Source organism: Hemiscyllium ocellatum, chromosome 36 (assembly GCF_020745735.1).
Source record: "Hemiscyllium ocellatum isolate sHemOce1 chromosome 36, sHemOce1.pat.X.cur, whole genome shotgun sequence".
In the NCBI taxonomy this organism is placed as follows: domain Eukaryota; kingdom Metazoa; phylum Chordata; class Chondrichthyes; order Orectolobiformes; family Hemiscylliidae; genus Hemiscyllium; species Hemiscyllium ocellatum.
The window spans coordinates 30,395,372-30,419,182 of record NC_083436.1 but is presented as its reverse complement, the minus strand read 5'-3'; the positions used below and the strand labels follow the sequence as shown (position 1 = coordinate 30,419,182).

General features: G+C 40.7%; 1 protein-coding gene across 1 annotated transcript in view; it reads left to right on the top strand.

Moving 5' to 3' along the window:
- The first annotated feature begins 16,744 nt into the window (after positions 1 to 16,744).
- LOC132833291 (thrombospondin type-1 domain-containing protein 4-like) overlaps positions 16,745 to 23,811 on the top strand; it is a 456,799-nt gene continuing 449,732 nt past the window's right edge. Inside the window, exon 1 of the mRNA XM_060851456.1 lies at positions 16,745 to 16,806. The gene's annotated coding sequence lies outside the window, so the exon portion shown is untranslated. The remainder of the gene's footprint in view (positions 16,807 to 23,811) is intronic.

Below are 23,811 nucleotides of genomic sequence, written 5' to 3'. Positions count from 1 at the left end.
TTACAGTTTTCTCAGTTCCATTGTTCTTTCTTTCACCAAAACACAGCTATTTATCCCATTGTATCCCCACTATTAATATCCAGCTTCCTTGTTCCCATTGCACCTATAACTTTCACTCTCTCCTCTGTATCCCACTTTGCTCCCCTAATTATCTTTCCAATGTGCCCTATAAGTTCCATTTCCAACATTCCTTTCCAGCCAGCCTCCTTTCTAACTATCTTCTCTGTCAAACCCTCTTTTGAGTTGATCAGGTTTACAGACATGAGCCAGTGTGGCTGCCTCGTTTGGGCAAGGGAATGATGTGTTACCATGTTAAAAGCCTTTACCTTCAACATGGCATTTGTACTTGCTGAGGCAAGACTTATGTCAACTCCTGTAACCCAAGAACTCGATGTAGGCAACGTTGTAATGACAGCTTCAACACATGGTTATTTCAGCTCCTCCCATCTACATGTATTACAACCACAGACACCTTAGCGTTTGGGCTAATGCTAATATATCCTTTGACAAACACTAGCACATTTCCATTAGTGTACTGTGTTTCAAGTGGCCCCAGCTGAGATGGAAACAGACCTTTATACCCTTAGATCACACACTATGATGTAACATAATATGAAAGGCGCATCACATCCACCCTTTTCCAAAACTAAGAAAGAAATCTCAAATAGATATATATATATATATGTTTGTACATAGACATGTGCAGTCAATTTCATAATTATACAAGAGGTAAAACTAGAAATAGGAAGATTAATAATTCAACTGCAAAGTAATGCTTTGGAAGTTTGATCATTCTTCCTGATCTGGTGATTGTGTATGTCTCCAGATAGGAACGTATTGTCTCGTTTGCTATTGATCAATATTTTGGTCGTCTTGGTGCTGGTGCTGTCACTGAACTTCATTGCACAATCATTACCGGAGCTTTCTGTCTTACTGTCCTGGCGCGTGCTTGGCATGGCATAGCTTGGTCTGAGTTGGCTTCTGTCCCTTGGCAGTGTAGCAGAGTGATCAATAATTACTCTGTATAATCTGGGCAGGTTGTATATTTTGGTAAAATTGCTGATATTCACGTATTTGTATCTGGGTTTTCCTCTCTCCCTCTCTGCCCAATGCACAGTTGGGATCATTCTCTACCTGTTTGTTGGCATGATATTGCTTTCATTCTCCTCTGTCTGTGAAGAAGAATGCCTGTGCCTTCGAACGGGTGGATAACTGATTGCTGGGCAATGTTGAGTGCGCTTGTCTTCTGAGCATAAATTGTGCTGAAGAAGGTAATTCTTTCTCCATTGGTGTTGCTTTAAAAGACAGCAACACAATGTGAGAATCTTCTTTTGTTGCTCAGCACTTGATGATGTTGATGCCTTTGATAGGATGTACCATATGTTTTGCTGGATTGTTTGAACAGGTGACAATGTAATATAGAGTAAAAAGTGAGGTCTGCAGATGGTGGAGATCAGAGCTGAAAATGTGTTGCTGGTTAAAGCACAGCAGGTCAGGCAGCATCCAAGGAACAGGAAATGCGACGTTTCGGGCCAGAGCCCTTCATCAGGAAAGGGCTCTGATTCCTGATGAAGGGCTCTGGCCCGAAACGTCGAATTTCCTGTTCCTTGGATGCTGCCTGACCTGCTGTGCTTTAACCAGCAATACATTTTCAACAATGTAATATAGGCCTCTCTCCACTCAACACATACAGCTTGAAATACTTTCCAATGAACTGTGGTCTGTTGTCAGGCACTATCCATACCTTATGTTGAATAAACGGAAAGTGATGTTCATTATTTCCTGAGAGTTGAACTTATTTTGTTGCTAAGTTGTCAAACAATGGGAAATCTGGAGAAATGATCCATCAAAGGATGACGAATTGGGAATGTGGGAATTTAGTTTAATTTAATTAAAGTCCAAGGAGTGAAAGGGATATCGTATAGAGGATCCCTCCACTGCAAGGGTTGATACATTCGGCATGCTTTACACGCAATCACGAATCATTGAATATCCTAATTCGCCCCTAGTGAGTACAGTACATGCATTCATGTGCTAACCATCTTGTGTGCCCCTAGTGTAGCATGGATATGATATCCTGGCAGAATGCTTTCAGGACTGGGACTTGTTAGCTCTTGAAAATTATTTGCCGTGATTACTTCTTCCCCATGTTCTCGGGAACTTTTTTCAGTATTGTCAGACTCATCTTAGATAATGGTGTTTATCAACTGCCAAGGTTAATAGGGCATTCTGGTTAAAATGGAACTGATTAATCATAAGGATGTAGTCAAGAGCTCCAATGGTTAGATCAAATGGATACCTTTGCTTATATTGTGGGTTAGGCAATCTGCTCAGCATGTCTGCTCTAATCCCTGGCTTAGTGATCACTTTCTGTGGTGTGGCTTAACTTTTGGAACCAGATTTTATGTGCATGCCCAATATCCTTGGGTGCCATCCACATTGCAAATCTGAAGAAAAGCTAGACATCTGTTGGGGAGGTGTGACAAATTGAATCCATGCCCAAACTTGTCAGCATTTCGCTGACCATAACAACAGTGTTGGTTGTTCCTAAAGCAGGTTGTTGTTGTTGGCCTGCTACTATGGCTTTACACTGGCATCCATCTTCAAACAAGGTGTCAATGGTATGGCCCTTTTCTTTGTTCATTGGATAATTCCTGAAAGCTTTAATTCATGTAAAGGTGATTACCAATGAACATCTCTGAGAATTCTTCTCAGTAGAAATCATACTTACGCCCTTTTCAGTGACATCTTGTGACAAACTACCAATGGACTCCTGGATTTCAGTCTTTAACACATATTTTGGAGTCTGTTAATCTAGCAATTAATTCTTACTTGAATCTAATCTTTGAGCACTAGACAGATCTTTTCTAGACCTTTCTGATATTTCAGAGGAATTTTGTGAAGTCCCTCTATGCCAATAGCAAGTAAGATTTCTACTTGCAAAATAAAGCCACATATGTTGCTTGAATAGCTGTAATTCAGTAACAATATCATTTACTGCCCAATCTGTAAGTAACTGTTTACCTTCCATTGTTTGTTGAGAATCTTTCTTTTCAACGGAAGTGCAGCACAGGGTTTGTTTCTTTCTTTAACTTGTTTTGCTTTGGTCTCTTTATTTTTCCATTTTTTTTCGTTTCTTTTTCACTTTACTTTTCACTGTTGCTGTCCCTTTATTGAGTTGCAATCACTTTGGGATTACGCCTTTAAGAAATACAATTTGGTGGTAGCAAGTTTCAGCCACTCCATGGTATTGATGCCAAATAAGGTATGATGACATCAAATAGGCTTCCCTCTGTTCTGCTGTTGAACTAAAGGCACAAAATGACAGAACCAACTGACCTCTGCACACAGGTGAGCTGCCTTAATGTGAAAAAATACTTTTTAATGTCTAGTGGTTATTTTTTATTCAGATAGGCTCTGTATCTAAAGTAGAAGTTGCCTTTGACTGCTGTTTTGTTTTATAAAATGATTTATTGTTGTAAGAAGCCTTTGACTTCTAGATAAAAAATTATGCAGGTACTTTTTATTTTAAGAATAGAGGGAGAACTTCTGACTTTATAGAGTAGATATATTGAGAAGAAAACTTTCTGGCCACTTAATTTGCAGGTCTGTGTTTGGAGAAATTGGTGCTGGTAGTTTTCTAGGAGAAAGTGAGAACTGGAAACACTGGAGATTAGAGTCGAGAGAGCGGTGCTGGAAAAGCACAGCAGATCAGGCAGCACTTGAGGAGCAGGAGAATCAATATTTTGGGCATAAGCAACTCCTGATGAAGGGATTATGCTGAAAACGTCAATTCTCCTGCTCTTCACATGCTGCCTGACCGACTATGCGTTTCCAGCACCACACTCTTGATACTGGCAGTTTTTTGAAAGTTTTGGAGTCCAGAGTTATCAATCTTCATTGTGGATTCCAAGCGTCTATCATCAAAAACTCTATAATAAGTGGTAACTTCTGCTCGCCAGCATGTTGTCATCAAGATCTGCCACCATATTGTGGTCTTTTACCTTCAACTGGTTAATTACACCCAGTGAAGCAATACTTTTGCTGGTTCCAGGAACATAATAATTAAATGTGGGTAACCTCATACTGAAGATTAATGGACATTAATGACAGGTCCTTGTTTATACAGCAAATTTTATTTTAACAGGCACCTTATGAATTGGTACTCTTGATAAACCAACAGAAATTATATGTCTCAAATACTGCAAAGTTTACTGTATTATTCTGTCCAGTTATGATAGCCTTAAAATTTATTTATCTCAATGTAAACATACTTATTGTTCAATCGAATGACCACATAAAATATCAACGGTTGATTCAATTTCAAGTCAATTTGTCCTCAAATGCTGCAATCTACTGCAGGTCTGAGTAATCAGTTGAGGGTGTGAGTGAGAAGGCTCTCTGCCAATAGGTTTTACTTAAATCAAAGATTTATGCTGTAAACAAAGTATAACAGTGATGTGTATCCCCCTTACATTACTTAATGTGTGTTTTTACATTGATTATGTGGACCTCTTAATTATCTGGAATGTTTGATCAACCAGCACACTTATAGTCCCATTGGTGCAGCTTAATAAAAAGGATTGCTGTACATATATTAGTGACAGGCATTTCAGTGCTTACTCACAAGAAGGCAGACAACATATGGATAAGTCTTCCCATGAACTATTTAACATGGAGAGACTCCATTGCTTACATTGTAAGTGGTTAACTATAAGAAAGCAGATTGCTTATGACTGAGGTTTCTCAAGAGCTCCTTGCCATGGAAAGGCTTCACCACTAACATTCAAAGTGTTTATGCAAAAGAACACTTGTTTGTGAAGAGTCAAAGTTCTTGGAGAAGTTTATATTGACTGGAACTTGGAAGATGGAGTCTACGTCAATGGGTACACACCTCATGGATTTAGCTGGGTTTGGGAACACATGTGTTTCCTACTTTTAGCTAATAAAGTGGTGTTGGTAAGAGCTATTCCAGTGGTTGTGTTGTTAACAAATATTCATGATGTCCTAATGAATACAGAACAAGTTCTTATTGATGTAGGTTGGATGACCAAACCCACCTGAATGTTTCTGTGACCTTATCAGCAAAAATGTAACTGTATGCCAGGAAACTGAATTTTTGCCTCCTGCCCAAATAAGTTCCCCTGTCCCACTTTCTAAGAGCTCTGAGCAGTCTTGAAAGATTCCAACTCATAGGGTTTCTCAAGTCCCAGAGAAAATGGTCATCTCCAAATGATAAAGATACTGCCTAAAGATCCAGGCGTGGATGAGAAATAGAAATAGGTGAGAAATTGATGAGAAATGTCAGCAAACCAAAGGAGCTGGTCATTGAATTCAGGAAGCAGAGTGGAGGGCATGCCCCTGTCAACATCAATGGTGCTGAGATGGGAATGGTCAAGAACTTTAACTTTCTAGAAGTAATATCACCAACAACCTGTCCTTGTTCATCTGTCTTTGTTGACGCTATAGTCAACAAAGCACACCAACGCCTCTACTTCCTCCGAATGCTAAGAAAATTCGGCATGTCCACAGTGACTCTCACCAACTATTATACAGGCACCATAGAAAGCATCCGATCTGGATGTATCACACCATGGTTTGGCTACTGCTGTCTTCAAAACTGCAAGAAATTACAGAAAGTTGTGAATGCAGCCCAGTCCATCACGAAAAACAGTCTTCCTTCCGTAGACTCTGTCTACACTTCCAGCTGCCTTGGGAACACAGCTAACATCATCAAAGACTCCTCCCACTCCGGTCATACTCTCTTCCACCCTCGACCATTGGGCAAAAGGTACAAAAGTTTGAAAACATGTACCAACAGAATTAAGAAGCTTCTTCCCTGTTGTTATCAGACTAATGAATGGACCTCTTACATGTTCGAGTTGATCTTTCGCTGCACCTTCTCTGTAGCTATAACACTATATTCTGCATTCTATTCTATTATCCTGATGTACTTATGTAAGGTATGATCTGTCTGGTTAGCACGCTGTTTCTCCATACGTGTGACAATAATAATCAAATCAAATTAAAACAAATCAAAAGGATAAATATTGTTCAAGGCCAAAGTGTCCAATTCAAGGTCATTTCTGTCTTTTAAACATAATTTGGACTGAACTGTGCTGATTTTCTTCAATACTGATAAAAAAATACAGAAATTGTGTTCGGGGAGGCTGTGTCTGCTGCATTCTTTGTTTCTTCCATTATGATGCATTGTCCAAATTTTTTGCTAGAACATTAAACGTTTTATTAGGTGTCTCTGGGGATTCTCATGAATTCCTGGGCCTTACATCGACTGAAATCAGGTGTAGATTCCATTCTTAGGCTTAACCTGCAGCTTCAAACAGCAAAACAGCTGAATCCCAGAAGGATCAAAAGGCAATACATTGTTCCTTCAAATTTAAATTTCATATTACAGACTCCTTTATCTTCAACCCATCTGGGCTTTCAGATTGCTAACCTGGAAATTGAACCGCAGATCAAAGATGAAATGTAACTGTACGGTATTTCTGAAAGAAGCAAAGGGTCCTAGTGTAAATATTCTGCGCTTTAAGTGTTACCAATGTACTCTTCCAATGCCAGACCCCTTAACCAATATAACAATTTTACATATCCTGCTCTTAGACTATTATCTGAGCACTGTTGGGTTTTCTATCTAATTAATTGCAATTCTGCCCTCTATACTGTTAACAGAGACAATTTTAAAGTAAGTTGCAAACATGATTCCATTTTGGGAAAGGTTCTCAAATTACTTACATTTTCCAAATGGTTCCCTGTGCTGGTTAACCCTGATGGCTAGCTGCAAAGTTGAAAGTCATATGGACTCATCGAGTTGTGCAGCAAGTTTGCCATACGTGAGAAATGATTGGAGATGCCAGTGTTGGACTGGGGTGTACAAAGTTAAAAATCACACATCAGGTTATAGTCCAACAGGTTTAATTGGAAGCACACTAGCTTTCGGAGCGACCCTCCTTCACCTGATGACAATCACCTGATGAAGGAGTGACGCTCCGAAAACTAAGTGTGCTTCCAATTAAACCTGTTGGTCTATAACCTGGTGTTGTGTGATTTTTAACTTTATACATGAGAAAGGGCACCAATCTTCCAAGGAAACTCAGCAACCCAGGCTGTCCCTCCAGGATGGAGGAGGACTTGCTTCCATTCCTGTTTGATGGGGTTCCTAGACAGCGGAGAAGTCTGGTGTTTCTATCTGTCAACTCTGCCTCATGATGGTGCTTGAACATAAGAACATCAGAACTAGGAGCAGGAGTACGCCGTCTCCACCATTCAATAAGATCATGGCTAATCTTTTCATGGACTCAGCTCGACTTACCCACATTTTCACCATATCCCTTATTAAGAATTATTAAGGGATATTGAGGGATGGGGTTGGTGAATTATTTGGTGGGTTTAACCGTACCCTCTCTCAGGTGACTTGATTTTTATTACCTCAGTGTGTTCTGGATTAAATCTTTTGGTGCTTTTGTTTTCTTCCTGAATAAACTTCATTCATTCCAGTCAGTTAAAAGCTGGGAACGCTTGAGACCAGGTGCTGCCATTTCCCCCCCTTGACCACTGCAGCCAAGAATCCACACCCCCACCCATTCACCCCTGTTGCCCCCACCCCACGTCACTGGAGTCATTGTCCCATGAAGTGTTTGGTCTCTCCCAGCCGCTGATGAAAGTGCAAATGAAGGCAAGAAAATGACTGAATTGGCCACTTAAATGACGTACAAACATAGAAAAGAGGAGCAGAAGTAGGTCATTCAGCCCTTCGAGCCTGCTCTATCATTCAATATGATTGTGGCTGAACATCCAACTCAATACCCCGTTCCTTCTTTCGCTCCATCCCTTTCGCCCTAAGAACTATTTCCATCTCCTTCTGGGAGCCTTAAATGGATTGTGGGCAAAAGGGTTGTCCCCATCTTCTCTGTTGCTGAGGTGCTCTGCTCAAGGTCGCATGAGCAGACCACTCCATCCCTTGCCTACCCATGACCTTAAACCCTCTGCCCAATTCCCCCAACTAACACCAGGGCCTCCCTCCCCAGGGGCTCCTGTTACTCCCTCCACAGATGCAGTCAGTAGTTTCCAACACTCTCTGTTTTCAAATAACTTTTCTCATCTTTTTTTTCTGACACCCTTCGCTCTGACCTCCATGGCATCACAGCTCAAGGATGGTTTATTACAGTCAAGGCTCCTCCAAGTTTCTCACTCAATGGCAGCTTTAACTGTCAAACTTTCGAACCTGTAAATGCCAAATACGGCAGTTACAGAGTGTAGAAGCAGATTTACAGCAGCTGTGATTATATGGCACACTGGGTTCTGGATTAATGCAAAGCTGTAGGATTTGTGGAATGAAGTTGTGCAAATAAGACGATAGGTGATAAAAAAAGGAGTTAAAAGAATTTCAATTTATTATGCTCTCATGAGATAAAGGCCAATTAAATTTGGTACTAATGGCAAATAAATGCAGAAATGATAAAGAAAATGTTTTGAGATTGAGGTTTTACAGAATAATCATTAAAAAAACACCTGTTTAATATTATTTTTGATTTGTGGGAGTAAAATTTGGGCTTGACCGAATCCAAGCTGCTTCAAGTTGATACAATATTTCCTCATGAAATGTGAGCTTTTGTGGTGCAGTGGTTGTGTCCCTACCTCTAGACCAGGTTCACATCCCGGCTGCTCTCAATGTATGTAATAACATCTCTGAGCAGATTGGTTAGAAAATACTTTCCCTTATGAAGTGGATGTACAGGGTACTATTCTCTTGTTGATAGGGTGTTCTGAAGGGCTGCAATCTTTTAGCTCCTCTGACAGCCCCTACCTGGTAAGATAGGTCAGGATCTCCTTAAGTCTCTCCGTTGGGTTCCTGATAGGATCCCTGTCACCAAGAGAGAGCCTGCCATTGTCTGACCATGAGTGTACAGATGGTGTTGGTGTAACAGAAGAAAAGGTGGGAAGCCCTGTGACATGTAGGACTTGAGTCAAGATTAGAGTGGTGCTGGAAAAGCACAGCAGGTCAGGCAGCAACTGAGGAGCAGGAAAATCGATGTTTCGGGCAAAAGCTCTTCATCAGGCATGTGGGCTGTTCAAGATAAGGTGAGGGGAGCCAGATGGAATAAGTGAAGGCCATTTCATGGTCCTAATTTATCACCGGGAATGTAGGCTCTTTAAAATCACTTCTCAGGTACTGCACTCGGAATCAAGATGACTTCACTCATGTCCACACTCCACCGAGCTGATTGAGGGACTGAGTTCACTTTTAAACATCAGGAAGCAAAAAGCTGCAACTAGTGAAAGTGACTGTAAAGTGAATGTACATTAGGGAAGGTAACATGTACAGTGACAGCAGAGATGATTGGAAATTCAGATTGAAACACATTTGTCTGGCTCCTCGATATGTTCCCAGCTCTGTATCCTTTTCCCAGTAGCAACACACCCATGAAAGCAAATTATTTTAAAAAGCATTTTGTTCCCACCTTAATGGTTCAATAAATGTTATAGAGTCATACAGCATGAAAACTGACCATTTGGTCCAACCAGTCCATCCAATCATAATCCCAAACTAAGCTAGTCCCACTTGCCTGAACTTGGCTCATATCCCTTCAATCATTCTAATTCATGTATTTATTGAAACGTCTTTTAAATATTGTAACTGTACCCAAATACACTACTTCCTCTGGAAGCTCATTCCACACTTGAACCACTCTCAAACTTAAAAAATATGCCCCTCATCTTGAAATCCCCCATCCTAGGAAAAAGACACCTTATCTATACCCTTTATGATTTTATAAACAACTATTGGGTCATCTGTCAACCTCTAAACTCCAGTGAAAAATGTCTCAGCCTATCCAGTCTCTCTCAGCCCCTCCATTCCTGGCAACATCCTGATAAGTCTCTTCTGAACCCTCTTCAGCTTAATAATATCCTTCCTATAACAGGGCGAACAGAACTGCACGCTGTATTCCAGAAGAGGCCTTACCAACATCCTGGACAACTTCAACATAGCGTCTGGCTCCTGTACTCAAACTAAGACGTTTTTCTTTAACGCGTAGGAGACTGAGGGGGATCTTGTAGAGGTGTATAAGACATTGAGACACTGAATGCACTCAGTCTTTCCCCAGAGTTGGGGAATCAAGGACGAGAGAGCATCCGTTTAAGGTTAAAGGGGAAAGAATAAAAAGGGATCTGAGGGGCAACGTTTTTTAAACAGAACATGGTACGCATATGGAATGAGCTGCTAGTGGAAGTAGTTGGGGTGGGTACATTAACAACATTCAAAAGGCATTTGGAGAAGTACATGGATAGGAAAGGTTTAGAAGGATATGGGCAAAGTGCAGGAAATGGAGTTAGCGTGGGTGGACATTTTTGGTGGCATGGACCAATTTAAGCTAAGGGGCCTGCCTCCTTGCTGGAAGACTATAAGACCCTATGTGATATGTTGGAGCACATTATTGAACAACCAAGAAAAGACACATGATGCTGTTTTGGCAAAAATGGCTCCCAGATGGGAAGATCTGCTGCAATGTAAGGCTTGAAAGAGTCTGGGGCCTACATAGGAAAGGAGACAGAAAGGTGATTCTTCATTGATGGCAGTATTTGTTCCATCACTTCCCAGCTCATGTAGTGTTGGTAACCCTACATGAGTTGGGAGAGCATTTTTTTTACACCATTATTGCTCAGTGTGTGTGATCAGGAAGTTGGGCTTTGAGCCTCATCCCCAAGCTTTTTACCATGCTGTGTACCTCAGTAAAGATATGTTATCATTGGACGCGCTGAAGCAGTGTGATACCAGAGCTAAAATAGCAACTCAATGAGGAAAGGTTGTGTGGAAAAGGCTGGTACTCTCTCCAGCAGAGAATGGGTGCTCTAGTTGAGGTGTTATAATGAGTAATGGAGTACAAAGTGTCAATGAACTCGTTCCTCTGGTGGGAGAGTTCAGAATGGAGGGGGGATTACCTTAAAATTTGAACTAGATGATTCAGGGTGATGGTATTTGTCTACACATTTATTTAGAGAGTGAGAGCACTTAATTAGATTAGCAAGAATCTGAAATATCATTCCAGAAACATGCCTCCCCACCCCTCCTCAGTCCCCAGCAATCCACTGCCTTATTAGGGCAACACGGTGACTCAGTTGTTAGCACTGCTGCTTCACAGTGCCAGGGACTTGGGCTTGGTTCTAGCTCTGGGTGTGTATCTGTGAGGAGATTGCACATTCTCCCCACATCTGCATGGATTGCCGTCAGCGCTCCGGTTTCTTCCCACAGTCAGTGGACTGACCATGCTAAATTGCCCTTTCAGGTCCAGGGATGTGTAGGTAAAGTTGGGGGAATAGCTGTGGTAAATGATGGGTGAGGGCTAGGTCTGGGTGGAATGCTCCTTGGTGCAGAATCAATAGGTTGAATGGACATTGTAGAGATTCTACAATTATGATCATTGGTTGCTTCTGCATTCAACATGTTACACGAAATCACCACAATGCTGCATTTTCTGCTCAACTGTCACTTTTTAGGATTTGGCAGGATACCCTTCTTATCATTAACCACTCCCATTTCTCCAGGCTGGGCACTGGCACCGCTACCCACCAGTTTGCTTATACCAGTGGCTGGGCCAGATCTTTATTATATTATTAAAGTGAAATGAATCAAGCTACTCATGAAAACACGTGGCATTCTCACCTGACAGTTCTGAGCACTAATGATACCTGTAGAAACAGGTTCTCTTCAACATGGACAAGGTGATAAGCTTTAAATGGAACCCAACATTTCATTTGAGGTGGAAAATTGTGGAGCACATTTTCACTGATGTATTTTTGTCAGGTTACCTTCAGGGGTTTGGATAACCAGTTGTCTGAGATTATTTTGGACTGCATCACATGGACATCAGATGGAACCATGATATCTCAATGTTGTCTGGAGGAAGGAAAGATGTGCTGCTCAGCTGAGTAATCATACCTGAAAGGTATTGCCTATATAACTATATCAGCAGTTAGAAATACACTTACCTTGTCATATATGGGGACAGTACAAGCTGCACTTCTCACCTTAAAAAGTGAGAGAGCAAATCATTTTGAACTCAAAATGTTAACTCTGTTTCTCTCTCCACGGCTGATGAGCATCTCCTGTGTTTTCTATTTTTATTTCAGATCTCTAACATCCACAATCCTCCAGAGATATACCACTTTTGGGAAGATCCTACAGTTGTCCAATTGCACACATAATCTAAATGGACATTTCAGTTACATCCTGATTGTATATTTCAGATGAATTGTGGGATGGCAACATGGTATCAAGAAAAGTCATATTCTAAACTTTATTTATATAAATGCCAATAATGATGAAAAACAGACAGCTTTGAACAAAATTTTACAAGCAGGTTTTGTTGACAGAATTTTATTTTACCAAACATTTAATGTCAATAAAAGTATGTTTTTAAAGAATAAAATTACCAACAAAATGGGTTTGATCAAACAATTGGCAAGGCAAATCCGATCAGGATGTATACACTTAATGGTAAGATCCTGGGGAGTGTCATCAAACAAAGAGACAGTGGAGTGCAGGTTCATGGTTCCTTGAAAATGGAGTTGTAGGTAGACAGGATAATGAAGAAGGTGTTTAGCTGTCTTCATTGGTCAGTGCATTGAGTATAGGAATTGGGAGGTCATATTGCAGCTGTATGGGTCATTAATTAGGCCACTTTTGGAATATTGTGTTCAATTCTGGTCTCCCAGCTATAGGAAAGATGTTGTGAAACTTGGAAGGGTTCAGAAAAGATTTACAAGGATGTTGCCAGGGGTGGAGGGTTTGAGATATAGGGGATACAGTATAAGCTGGAGTTATTTTCCCTGGAGCATCAGAAGCTGAGGGGTGACTTTATAGAAGCTGATAAAATCATGAGGGAAATGGATAGGGTGAACAGCCAAGGTATTTCCCCCAGGGTGGGGGAGTGCAAAACTAGAGTATTTAAAGTTAGAGGGGAAAGATTTAACAGGAACCTAAAAGGCAACATTTTCACACAGAGGGTGGTGCATGTATGGAATAAGCTGCCAGAGTACGTTGTGGAGGCTAGTACAATTACAACATTTAAAAGGCATCTGGATGGGTACATGAATAGGAAGGGATTAGAGGGATATGGGCCAAATGCTGGCAAATGGGTCTAGATTAATTTAAGATGTCTGGTTGGCATGGACAAGTTGTAATGAAGGGTCCGTTTCCAAGTTATATGTTTCTATGATGCTATAACCATAAGACCAAGTCCTTAATGAGCTGCAAATGACTTTGCAACTGAAGTTTGCAGATCCCTGTAAAACAGAAGCCATGTTTGCCTAGTCAGATGGATGAAAATGATCCTGTGCCACCAATTGAAGAATAGGAACATTCTCTCAAATTTCTGGCAAGCATTTATCCATTGATCAACAACTCCAAGAACAGATGTACTCGTTATTTATATCATTTCTCTTTACAATGCCGAGCTACACACAAATTAGCTGCCATGCATGCTTCCACATAGAGACTCCCCTATTACCCTTCAAAGTACTCCATTCACTGTGAAGAACTTTGCATAGTTCTTCAGACAGAGCTGGGTTTATATAAATCTTTATTCTAATGAAAAAATTGTGCTGGCAAGAATCTGGAACAAAGCGTCTAAAAATAAACAAACTGGAACACCTCAGAAAAAAAACAAATCTTGAAAACATTAGCTATGATGAACTCAAAGATAAAACCAACTTTTTGAAACATGTTAACTAAAAATATCCAATTTGAAATTCTTCCAACTTTCATTCCTCATTTACATGGGTGAGCACATTCCCAGTGACTAGATCGTGCCTGGACCCATTTTGTCTCATTATTATTCCCTGACATATTGACAGATAGCACCTGAAAATCATATGCATGAGCACTTCAGAGCTGCATTAGAGGGCTGAGTGGAACGATACATGTGGACATCCAAGCAGAGTAATTTTGCTTGAATTTCTGGATCCCAAATAGCTCTTGCACCACCAGCTATGTGATGATTGAAAGATTTACCCATACTTACAGATGCCTGAAAAAGAGGAAATCTCACATTTAGTCTTTCTGTGAGTAATATGTAGTGTTGGTCAGTATTAATATGGATCTGTGTAGGTAGTCCTTCAAGGTGGGAACGATGCTCGTTTGTGGCAAAATACTGTGTGAGGAATCTTTTAACATGAGAGAGATGTTGCACTGTAGTTGCTATGTGGTTTTGGTTGATTTACCTGTTCCCATCCGCCATGGGCAAAACAGGGAGATTTACAGGTTGATAAACAAAACAAAAGCTTTTAATCAAACTATTATGGCACACCAGTGGACCCTGAGCCCAGGCCTTCTTGCTCAGAGATAGGGACACTGCCATTGTGCCACTGAAAACAGTGAAAGGAGTGCACTGTCATATCTCGTCCCACCCACCCCTTCCTGCGACCACCTTCTGCCCCTGGTGTAACAGAGCCTGCGGTATTGGTCTGGACAGCTACTGACAGACTCATTCACAGAGGGGCTGGGGCTGGGGAGAAGGTAGCCAAGAGTACAGCAGATGGATGAAGGTGATAGGTCAGAGAGGAGAGTGGAGCAGATAGGTGGGAAAGAAGATTGGCAGGTAGGACAGGTCATGAGGACAGTGCTGAGCTGGAAGGTTGGTGAGTCTGTTTCAGGACATGGTTGAAGAGCTTCGAGGCAGAGGAGATGACTTGGGGGTTGCAGTGAGAGGGAGACTCACTGAGATTCTTGTAGAGAGAGGAGGAGAACTTTGTCAAGGTAGGCATCCTTGCAAGAGGATTCGAAGTAAGGTTAGAATCAACTAGACAAAAGTGAGGACTGCAGATGCTGGAAATCAGAGTCTAGATTAGAGTGGTGCTGAAAAAGCACAGCAGGTCAGGCAGCATCCGAGGAGCTGGATGCTCTCCACCTCCATCCCCTTCATCCTCTCCACCTTCATCCCCACTTCCATCCACCTATTGTACTCTTGGCTACCTTCTCCCCAGCCCCACCCCCTTCCCATTTATCTCTCCACCCCAGAGGCTCCTTACTTTCATTCCCGATGAAGGACTTTTGCTCGAAACGTTGATTTTCCTGCTCCTCGGATGCTGCCTGACCTGCTGTGCTTTTCCAGCACCACTCTAATCTAGACTCTGATTTCCAGCATCTGCAGTCCTCACTTATGCCTCATTCTGAGAGTGGAAGAGAGTCATCTTCGTCTGCAAGGGACCACTGATGATGATGGTCACAAGAGCTCTAACCACATTTAATCAAATGTATCTTTTCAAATCAACCTGTTCAATAATTATTATGTACCTGTGGAACAGGTGGGATTTAGAATCCAGGTCACCTAGTTCAAAGGTAGTAACACTACCACTGCACCGCAAGAACTCCTCAGATTGATTACTAACCCATGTGTGTTTACAGAACTTCACTTTTACAAGGAGTTAACTGAACCCAGAGCTCTGTGACTATCACAACACCTTCTGGCAGAGCTCCCAAAGTAAGGGGTTGACATTTCAGGCAGGAATCTGGAGGTGGAAATTTTGGATTGTGCCCCTGTGCTAACAATGGCCAACCTACCTTCTGACTTCAATCAAAATGGGGTCACAGTGGGTAAAAATTTGGGGAAGCCTCGCCGTCGGAGTCTAAGGTACTTAGGAGTCCAAACCAAAAATGCTGGAAATAGTCAACATTTAATAGTCAATAATTAAGCTAGACAGGGTTCAGAAGAGATTTAACAGGATGTGGTCTGGAATGGAGGGTTTGAGTTGGAAAGAGAGTCTAGATAGGCTGGGACTTTTATCGCTGGTGTATAGGAGGTTGAGAGATGATCTTATAGAGGTTTATAAAATAATGAGGGATATAGATAAGATGAATGGCAGCTGTCTTTTCCCTACGATGGGGGATTTGAAGATTAGGGGACATGTATTAAGGTGAGAGGAGAGAGATTTTAAAAAGACATGAGGGGCATGTTTTTTTACACAGAGGTTGATTCGTGTGTGGAATGAACTTCTCGAGGAAGTGGTCTGCCTGGGTACAATGTTTAAAAGACATTTGGATAAGTACATGAATAAGAAATGTTTGGAGGGATATGGGCCAAGCGCAGGAAGGTGGGACTCATTTACATTGGGATTGTGGTCAGCCTGGACTGGTTGGACCGAAGAGTGTGTACCCTCCTTGTATGACTCTATAACAGGGTAAAAAATGAGGTCTGCAGATGCTGGAGATCACAGTTGAAAATGTGTTGCTGGTTAAAGCACAGCAGGTCAGGCAGCATCCAAGGAATAGGAAATTCGACGTTTCGGGCATAAGCCCTCCTGATGAAGGGCTTATGCCCGAAACGTCGAATTTCCTATTCCTTGGATGCTGCCTGACCTGCTGTGCTTTAACCAGCAACACATTTTCAACTGACTCTATAACAGGTCAGGCACCCAGAGAGAAACAGAGTTTCAGGTCCAAGGAATGGACTTTCTCTGACATGGATCAGGTGGGGGTAGGTTGGACCTGATCTGAAAGCAATAGAAGCTTGCCTCTGGCTTGATTATCAAACCAGAAATGAAGAATGTTTGGCTTCTCTGTGTGTGTGTGTGTGTGTGTGTGCGCGCTAGAATTGACTGGATCTATGTTAGATCACCCGAAGACATGTGCAAGTATCCCAGGCACCAGCAGTGTGTCTGGGGAGGGTTAGGGTCACTGAGGTACAGTTAAGGCAGCAGGGCAGGTACAGGAAGTGGACTGGAGCTGATACCATGAATGAGAGTCGCTCGGAATCAAGGAGTGGGTTAGTTTTCCGGCGCAGTGCGATTCAGGTATAGAGCTGCAGACCTCGTGTGTGTGTGTGTGAGAGAGAGAGACAGAGTTACTCCAGTTCTTTCTGGATGTGGGCTTCATGTACTGTGGGGATTTGCTTGTCTGGAGTTTCTTAGTGGACATTTCTGCCTTCTTGGACCAGTGAAAGGTCGGGGTGGAGAGTAAACAGCCTTTCGGGAACCTGCGGCGCGTACTCAGAGCTTTTTTTTTCCCCTGCTGGACATGATCAGGTAAACTTGCACTCTGACTTTCCTGGTGTTAAGCTGCTGGTTTATTTAAAGAGGGGCGGGTAAGTGAACCGAGGAATCAATGCTGTTTGTTTTCGCACAGTTTGGAAAACAAGTTCCTGTTATTTCTCAGTAAATAGTTTCTCTCCCCTCGCACTGCGCTCCTTTTTACATTGTAAAGTTAATTTGGTGCAGCGTGTGTCACTTGGGGTCTGCCATCTACTGGTTACTGGACGGTGGGGAAAGTCACTGAAGCAGATTGGAATTTTGTAGCTGTCTTTATTCACAGGGGGTGAATGAGTGCGTGAGGTCCAAACCGAATGCAGATTTTTGCAGGGATGAGAAGGGAATGAGGTAATTTCTAAATAGACATGTTCAGCAGATTTGAGCTATTTTAAAAATAGGTTCAGTGGTTATTTATTACAGTAGTTGGCATGTGGAGATGCCCACGTTTTATTGCATGTTATAATACCGACGTTGCTCTAAACTACAGCCTGAAACTAAGGACTACACAGTTTTCTGCACTTTTTCTGACTAAACAACAATTAAACTCTGACTTATCACAGGCTGTGTGTGCTTACAGCAATTAGACTCTGTAACGTAACAGGTCCCCTAGATTTTTATAACTTACATTAGCGTAGTCTGTTAATCTGTTTTAGTGCCTGCAAAACAAAACACACATCTGATTTACCAAGAGTGAGAGATCAGTTTTTACATGAATCACCTATGAACAGAGTTGAGTTGAGTTTGCGGACAGTGTGAATTTGAAAGATCTTGCTTTTTGGAGAGTTCCAAAACCCTTCACAACTAATTAAGCATTTTTTGAAGTGTTGCCTCTGTTTTAATGTAAGGAAATTGAAAATGAAGCACATATTTGTTTGGACTTTTTAAGAGCAGTCCTTAATTATGAAGGTCTTCTGGTGCAGTACCCATGAGTTTAGTACTTAAGCACAGGCCCCCTTGGATTTGGCATCTTCTAGTGTTACAAATGGTTCTGAATTTTCATACACTCAAAATGGAACTTTGAATTTGTCAGTATCCATGAACACATGTGAGTACTTGGTGAGTTTTGGGTGTTTATCAAGAATGTCTTGTGAAAATGTTTTCATTAGAGATGTTTATTTGCTCTGGAGAGTTTTACAGAGGGTTGGGGGAAGTATACCCTGAAAAGTGGAGGAAAATATTTGGAATACTGTTGACTTTTTAAAAAAGTATCCATCATCTTGCTTTTAGTTAATGGAGCAGATGAGTACATTGTGAATTTCAGAGTTGGGTAACCCACTGTGGTCAAATTACTAGAGGCTTCTTAGAGTTGTTGTTTGTTTGACCAAAGACAGTGTTGTCCATTTTTAAGGAAATAATTCAGATCATAGACTGAGAGGCAAGTTACTCGTACAGTTCCTGGAGAACAAAGAATAAGTAGCCAGGTATCAGACAAAACAAGAGAGAATGAGGTCAATCTTTTTAAAGTTAAATGTGTCAACATCAAAACTTGTTTTGCATTCTTGACCAACCAAAAGTAAAGCACAGAAGCAGATTTGAAAATAAAGTTATCTTTGCTTCCTGGGAGAATTTAAATGTCCAGAATTTAGAGATGGTCAGTAATTATATTCCAAAAGACACCCTTTGACTGGCATCAGCGGAATGTAAAATGTTGGGAGTACTCTGCGGGTCTGCGACATTTGTGGAGGAGATGTTCCACTGGTTTGTGAATCATTGGAATGCATCTGCTTTGGTGACAAGTTGGGGATAGGAAATTCGACGTTTCGGGCAAAAGCCCTTCATCAGGAATTTCCTGTTCCTTGGATGCTGCCTGACCTGCTGCGCTTTAACCAGCAACACATTTTCAGCTCTGATCTCCAGCATCTGCAGACCTCACTTTTTACATGACAAGTTGGGGAAGCAGCATTTCATCCATTGGGAGGTAAAAGGTGTCTTCCTCAGTCAGTCTCTAACCACAGACTGAATATAAAAAATGTATTCACTTAAACTTTTTTTTCCCATAACTCTGCTATCACCTTGCAAATATGACACCATAAACAAATTTTAAACACATTATGCATTTTTAATTGCAGTCAATACATTTTAAGTTCTGTTTAAAGACTACTGATTTACTTGGTCAATTTTAAACTTCAGTATTTTCCATATGTTTTCATCAATGAGGGAATTTAACACAGAGCAGTCTATCCTTTGTTTTACATAAATGCAGACCCAAAGTAAGAGATTAATCATATCTGCTCAGAATATATTCTCACATATGCATCACCTTGTCAATGGAACTAAATTAGCTCAAAAGGTGTCATTGAAAATACTCAAATGTGATTGCGATTTTAAAACTTTTTTTTGCAAATGTGTTTTGTTCTAAGTAAGGAGGTTATGAACTTGCATTGCTTTATCAAAAAAAATGTTAACTATTTTAGGAAAAACTATTAGAGCTTGGAAAATTACCAACTGGCACATTTCACATTCCAGTCAGTCAGAGAAAACTATCTTATGAGTCAGGGATTGATGCATTCAGAAAATGCGAAGATGATTGTTTTTTTTAATTATTTTGTGCAGTATAATTTTAATGTTCTCTTCCTGCATCCTTCTCAAGCAGCTGTCATCAGTTTTGACCCAAGGGTTTCTTTGTTTAATAGATCCTGATACCTTAAGCTCAATTTCCCTTGTCCGAGGATCATGGTCCTGTTGAGATGTGTCGATAGATTTCATATCTGTCAGGTGCTAAGCCATGTGTTGTGTTTAATGTTTTCCTGCCTAAAGTCAGCTTGTTGATGGTTCAAATCATCAGAGTAGTATCTGTTCAAAGGAGAATTAATTTTCTTTAAACTTGGAGGTGAGGGTGCTGAAATCATTTGACTCAGTGGCTGATATTCAACCTTCTATACACTATTCTGCAGAACGGGTGGTTTGTGACACAAGATCATCAATTTAAAGTGTCACTTTAAGTGAGCGGATAGGTCAAGTGAAAGCTCTCTCCAGATAGATTTGTTGGAACATGGAATGTTGTGCCACAGGGAGTGGTTGAGCAGAGCCCTTTGCATTTTTAAAGGGAAAGTTGGATAAATATATGAAATAGGGCAAAATACAAGACCGGGGGAGAAGGAACAGTGGGATTAGTTTGAATTCCTCTGGCAGTGATTTAACACAAATATCATGGGATGAATGATACTTTCCAATGTTATAAACTGCGAAGGGGTCTAAGTGTTCTTGACCCATTTATCCACCAGCAAAGTAAGTAGTCAGATAAGGTGGAATTGGTTGTGATAGATAAGGAAATGGGCAGTGGTTGTAAAATGACACTGTCTTTCTATCATTGGCAGGCTACCGTTGAAGTCAGATTTATTGGTCTCTGAGTAGCATATCAGTTTTAAAGATATATTGCCTACCTTTTTATGTTTTGAAAAAAAACAGGAGCTATGTCTGTTTTTATAGTTAATGTATCTTTGGTGACATTGTGAAGTAAATGGTTGTAAAACTTAATCTGTTCTAAGCTTTGCTCATCCTTAATTTGTTTTACATTGGTATTTGGTGGATCTTCACAAATTCTTTTCAAACATATGTGATTAAAATGTAGAATTTTTAAGTACTATTTTCATCACTAAAACAGCAGAGGACTGCCCAGTGGTTATTTCTCAAAGTTAAAGCCATGAACTCTGAGAGGGGATGAGTGAAGCTTTACGAAATGCATGTTGTTGGAAGGCTCAGTTAGTTTGGGATTGTAGCATCTTTCACAGTTTAGGGATCAAACGTCTGTGTCACGTATGAAGTGGAACCAGTTAGCCAGATGGCGACTGGAGGTGTTGCATAACATCTCTCAACGGGTTAATTAGAAAATATCCAATCTTGGAGTCTATTGCCTCACCCTGTCCATAGTTTTTAAAAAAAAGACAAACAAAGGCAGAGATTGCTGGAAAAGCTCAGCTGGGCCAGGCAATATCCGTGGAGAGAAATCAGGGTTAGTGTTTCAGATCAAGTGACCCTTCCTCAGAATGGGCAATCAACCCAAAACATTAATTGTAATTTTTCTCTACAGACGTGCCAGATCAGTTGAGCGTTTCCAGCAACTTCTGTTTTGGTTTCTGATTTTTAGAACTGATTCCCAGTTCTTTCACTTTTTCTAAAAAAAAGAGATTTGGTTTGTCTGTAGGCAGAAAATTGCAGAAGAAACATATAAGGAGTGGTCAGTATCTTAATTGATTGGTGTGTCAAGGATAACAATGAAATGTACAATTCCTTGCTTTCAATGATACAGTGCTCATCTACTTGTTTCATTCAATTAAATCATTTATTGGCTTAGAGCCTGAGTCTTGTTTCCGTAGTGTATATATTCAATTCACTTTCAGGAAGAGCGGGATCATACAGTGCCATATGATACATTCCAGCTGTGCCTGTATAGCGTAAAGATTGTCCATTATGCTCCCTACGTCTGTATCTCTTACCTAATGTATTCTAGATCATAGGACGAGCACGTCTTTACTGCAGGAGCTGGTGATGTCAGTCCCAAAGGATAAGGAGTTGCAGTTATGAAGACAGGCTGGAGAGGCTGAGATTGTATTCGCTGAAGAGCAGGCTGAAAGGAAATTTGATAGAGCTATTCAAAACCAGGGCAGGAGTTCTGGGCCGAGTAGGTGGGGAGACGCTGTTCCCACACGTGAAAGGATTGTGAATCAGAAAGCACATTTTGAAAGTAATTAGCAAAAGTGATATGAGGAAAATGTTTTTACATGTACTGAATGGTTAAGAAATTCCATGCTTGAGAATGTAGTGGGGGAGGTTTAATTGAGGCATTGAAATCATTTCACTTCTCTTCAGTGAAAACAGTTTCAGTTTCTGCAGTCTGTCTTCATAACTGAAGCTCCTTATCCCTTGGGACTGATATCACAGGCCCCTCCAGCTGATGAGGAACACTATGCAAGGTTATAGGTAGAAGGTGGAAGAGTGAATGACTCAGTCAAAGAGCCAATTCGGATATGATAGGTCAAAGTGCATAATAATTTTGTCGTTCTGTGATGTTTCTACAATATTTAGCACAAGATCCCAAAACTATACAATAAAATGGATCTCTGGGTGACCAAACTAGATAAAACATTGAAGTCTGATCAGATTGGACAATGTTGGTTCAACATGGCCTCTGTTGACATCACTTTTCAGTTACAGGCAGACAATCTTAGCATTCTATTAGCTTTCCAAGCGAAATTATTAATGATAGACTGAAAGTACTGATTACACAATCACCAGGTTTACACATCTTCAGGACAACAAGTAATGGTGAACAATGTTATGGCATTTAAAAGAAGATCTTTTAGGAAATTTGACCAACACGTGGCAAATAAAGGTTAACTAATGATTTTCTAAACTAATTAATATATGACAAGAAGCCTAAGAGAGAACGAGTGTTAATTGGAAAAATGAAGCAACTCATTTTCAGGAGGGGGATTTGGGGGTAATATTACAGCTATATTAAATGTATCACAAGGACAGGGTGCTAATCAGTGAACATATGTTAAGATAATAACCTGTGTTAAACATGCCTGTTGCCACTTTCTAATTTAATAACAGTGGTATTTAAGGCTATAGTGCTACCTTCTATATAGTTAAAAATCACACAACACCAGGTTATGGTCCAACAAGTTTAATTGGAAGCATGAGCTTTTGGAGCAACGCTCCTTCATCACCTTTGATTTTGGAAAAGAACCCTACACATTACCAATAACCTGTTGCCTAATTATCGAATTACAGACTGTACCAATGAGGGGCAGTGTAAGAAAACCCAGCTCTCTCTTCCAACAAGTTATCTAATCACCCAATTAAAGACACCAGCTCTTTTCAATTTTCAAAAAAAACTTTGCAAACCAACCACCAATCACCCAAAGAACACCAGGACAGTACAACAATAATTAAAATCAAGAAGGAATCGAGAAACAGGCTCAATCAAAATGTGGTTGTAAAGGGAAGTAAGGCACTACAACCCCAGCTGTGCCCACCCCCATCTAAAGGCCTCTAGGTGTTGCATGCTCCCATTCCAAGGTCACCCAGACATGAATGTAGCTGTGGAAGAGAGGCATTATGACTCCAGCCATGGATCGCTGTCTGGACCTGTTGATAGCCTGGCATCTGACTTCTCTTTCATTTTCCATCAAAAGCTTAGAGACATCACTGTTTTGTTGCCTGGGCAATGCCTCTAACAGATAAACAATATACAATGCCAATGTTGCATTGGTATATCTGCTACCCACATGTGACATTTGTATTGACACCAGCTTATTGTTGGCAGGACAGTGCGCTCCTCACTCATTCCGTTTATCCTCACATGGCCTGGAGTAGTCACAAATGAGTGGATAACTTGGACTAACTTTTAAAAAATGCTGAAATCCATTATTATGAAAAGGAATTAAATGAATTCAGTTGCCTCAGATGTTGCTTGGGTCACAGGGTTTAATTCAGTGTTGTCTTTAGTTTTAAACTTTGAGTAGTTAGCTTTTGGGAAACACTGTCAGTGTTCTTGAAATTTTCTATAAGATTCAGCCATGTGTATTCTCTAAGGATTAAGCACTCTCTCAATAGTTCTTCATTTTAAAGTTATGAATGTTCCCATACTGTCCAATTTTTGACCGTACAATAACAGGATGCACTTGTGATTTTGAACATTGTACTTGCAAATTATGCTACTGTTCTTTAGCTTTTGTTCAAATGTAGACTGAGAAAATATGTAGTGAGAATGTTAAAAAAAATTCTTACATGCAATGAAAGGGTCACCAGCAAGGCTAACATTTG